The sequence below is a fragment of the Galleria mellonella genome, unplaced genomic scaffold (assembly GCF_026898425.1).
Source record: "Galleria mellonella isolate WM207_F2 unplaced genomic scaffold, CSIRO_AGI_GalMel_v1 utg352, whole genome shotgun sequence".
Classification (NCBI taxonomy): Eukaryota; Metazoa; Arthropoda; class Insecta; order Lepidoptera; family Pyralidae; genus Galleria; species Galleria mellonella.
In genome coordinates, this window is record NW_026442084.1 from 627,148 (window position 1) to 631,411 (window position 4,264).

The window sequence follows — 4,264 nt, forward strand, 5'->3', positions numbered from 1 at the left end:
GCTAAAAGCATTCTATCCCAGTCAACCATAGGCAAGTGTCAAAAAACTCGAATGCGGTACTACTAATTATTGATATACATACATACTAAAATTACATATATAAACGAATAAATATATATGAATAACAAATATACTTACACATATATGATATATACTATATTATACACGAATTTAAATACAATATGTCATTAATAAATTTGTTCATGAATTTTGTTCATTAATTTGTTCATAATTGTTCGTTAATAAAGGAGATATTAGTACTTTTTGATAAAAAAGACAGTGGATGTAAACGGCTCAGGACCGGGAGAGGCGTATGTTTAGTGGTGGACGAATAATGGCTGATATGGCGATGACGATGGTTGATTCGCTATCATCATACCCTGTCAGGTCGACCCCCACACGGTCCACTCTGAAAACCATCGTGATTAATACCTGGCTGACCTCATTGTTTCATCCTCCACTGGTGCCTTTGTATATTGTTAGCATAGGCGGCTGCGTCCTCCTGCCCATGAGCATCAAGCACGTTGATTTCAAAGCGTAGTTGTGCATGAAAGAGTGCTTTTAGAAACGCATGGTGGAGGACCGCCATTCATACAAATGGTTAGGATGGAACTTTAATAAGTGGCGGGTTATACGTAGCTGAAAATCTGCAGCAGGTATCAATCCGAACTATTCTATTTTTACCCAATAGAAAAAAAAACTAGTTGCCTTTTATACCGTCTTGAGGAAGAAAAAAGGATTATAGTAACGGGGACTAGCGGCCTCATTACTAGAAATATGTCCTTCAAGCCGACCTCCACGCGGTCCCCTGTGGAAACTATCATGGTTGACTCCTGGTAGATTACGTCATGACAAATCTACAGACCTAACTTCATTCTTATTGATTCCTTACTAGTGCCCTGCCAGCTTATACCGTTAGAGCAGGCTGGGTTACCGTTCTATTCAGCATCATTATTCCAGCTGTTAACTGCCCTTGAACATAGGCCTCTCCCATAAGGAAGGCCTTGCAAGTAGTTGCCATACTTGACAAACGAGTTGGCGACCGCAGTTAGGCTTTGGTAATGTTTTAAGAGACGCTGCTGTCCACTCCTCGACTATTAAGTACGTACGGGATAGGAAGTAATGGCCCATTCTATGCCGGAGCCACATATCATTCATTTATTCATTCATTATGACCCATTTAAAAAATCTTGGTGATGAAATTAAGGTGATAATACCTACATAATATTCATAGTAATGTTCAATATGACATATTAACTAGTTTATCAGATATTCACAAACAAACAGTTACATATTTAAGTGCACATTTGCTGATGGGCGGTTTCGAATCCGCACTCGTTACAGGCGACAAGTAATCCCTCAGCTTATGGGGTGCGCAAAATTCTGTATGTCACTATTAAACTGCATGGTACACAAAGCCTGCGTACGGTCAGCAAAAACATTTATGGCTACATTTTTATAGCTTATTATTTATTTATTTTTTTACAACACAGGGGGCAAACGAACATGCGGCTCACCTGATGGTAAGTGACTACCGCCGCCCATGGTCACCCACAACACCTACGGCATTGCAGGTGTGCTGCCGGCCTTTTAAAAAGGAATATGTTCTTTTCTTGAAGGTTATGTTGTCGTATCGGTTCGGAAATACTGCTGCTGGAAGTTGATTCCAAAGAGTTTCAATACATCATCATCATCTCAGCCATTATCTGTCCACTGCAGGACATAGGTTCCCACATACTCCACACTTGTAACAGTCCACTCCACAGACTGCCACAAAGAACGGTCCTAAACCACTTGCATCCATTGACTTCCTGCAAAACATGTAAGGTCGTCACTCCATCCAGTAGGGAGTCATCCTACACTACATTTGCCCGCACGGGGTTGCCATTCAAGAACCTTTTTTCCCCTTTGGTTCAATACAAGGTGTACGAGAATGTAAACAAAGGAAAAAATAGCTGCAACATAAGACAGTCTGCTGATGTCCGATACAAATAAAAAAAAATATTAATTTTTTAATTAAACATTCTAATTTGTTACTAATATAATTAAAAAAGTAACTTTATTATAATTCCAACAAAATTTGTTTACCGTTTCATAAAGTTTTATTGAAGCAGATTGTAGTTCAGATAGTAATAAGAAACGTATTTGGTGTTAGTCGACTATTTAAATTTTAATATATAATAACCAAAATATATACACATAATGCTAATAGAGATTTGAAACCCATCAATGTCGACCTAAACACAGCATATTCACATATTATAAGTAGATTTTGCTTCGAAATTAGCAGTAATTTAAGTAAAGATAAGCAACCTGAAATGGTAATGAGCTGGTTACCTAGCTCGAAGAACCAACAACTAATGGGGAAGAAAGGTTCTTGAGTGGCAACCCCGTATAGGCGAACGCAGTGTTAGATGACTAGATGGACAGACGACTTTAAATGTATTGCAAGGAGCCAGCAGGCAGGTGGCTCAGAACCGTTTCTTATGGTAATGTTTAAGTAGGTATATATTCACTAGCAAGCACTTCACTAGTAACACTTCAGCTGCCCGCTAACGGCATGCTTTCTAACTATATTGGGTTGACTGGTAGAGATCTCTGTCAGAGGTAAGTCCACCCTTTCTCATAAAACTTAAACCAGAAATTTTTTAACATCTCTGTAAATTATTGACGCCCATTAATTCTTCTCTTTCCGCGTCTAAGGAAAGTAGATAAAGTTTTGTTTGAGAAATCAGTTCAGGGTACAATAGGACTGATATACCTGAAGAAGGTAAAAGCCCTTAAAATAATATATATTTTTTTTTATAAATGTTATATTACATGTAATTTACAAGAATATATATAATATGACGATGATTATGAAGCAATAATTTGTTACTGTATAAAAAAAAAGTATTGCAGTAACGATTTTTATGCAGACCATACCTGTTTTTCAACGTGACACACCTAAGCCCCATGAAAATACAGCCGCACGTAAAAATTATCAGATATTAATATGTTTATTGTGAATGCACAATTATTTGCATTTAATAATCCATAGAGAGCTGCGTTAGTGAATTCATTGTATCGTTAAATTATTAAAAAAAAAAACCGTGAACGAACTCTTTTTAAAAAGTTTATTTAATGCCATATTGTTATTTTAGTGTAAGGATTTTAGTGGTGAAGCAGTTTAAAGTGTGCCTTACGATGGTTCTCGGTTCGATTCTCGTACAATACAGACATTTATTTTGCACTAGTTTTTATTCGAGACTTTCACTGTTCGATCTAACATTTAAAATATTACTCTCATAGAGAGGGGGGGGGGTTTAATGGGGACGTTAATCCCATTGTTAACAACATATACTATCAAGTCTCCTGAAAACTAATTTAGTAATTGTTTTATGTAACGTAAATAATAAAAACATATACCAGATTCATGTTCATACTTCAAGAAAATAACTGTTTAAACTGCATCTTATTTGGCTTAGTAGTTTTAGCATAATGCTGGCACAACTATACAAACAGAGAGACCGAATTCTAAAAAAAAATATTATTTCGACTTCCATATCTCGTATCAAGACCCTTCTGTGTATTTATGAGCAATATCCATTTTTATTATTATGTTATAATATATGTATGAAAGAAATATATGTAATGTAATGTATATATGTATATATATGTATGTAAATATATGTAATGAAGATAATTATATATATGTATATTTATATATGTATTTATGTATATATTTATGATTGTGCTTATCTACACATGTCTTGATTTATTTTTTTTAACGCACCACCTACCTATTTATATTTTCTTTCTACTCAAAGGTTGTCTGGAAGAGGTTGCCTAGCAATAAGACCGCCTTTTGTACTAGATAGATAGATAGACACTCTTTATTGTTTCCTCCAAAAGATTACAATAGTAAATTTTATATAAATATAAATAATTACAAGAAATAATCACAATGAGAAAACAATGGGCGACCTTATCGCTAAGAGCGATCTCTTCCAGGCAACCTTTGGATGGAGAGGAGTAATTATAAACAATTTGGTACTACACTATACTTATTGAAAATTCTTCAACAAGTCCTGTAATATTGGTGCAATAAAGTGTTAAATAAATAAATAAATAATTATAACATTACTCAATTTTACGACGCGGTATAAAATGGACGAGAGACAATTTAATATTATTTGCAAATACTGAAACTATTCCTTTGTGGTTAAACAATAAATTAAATTTAACGTTACCCGCGTAACAAAACTGGTGTCATTAATTTGAC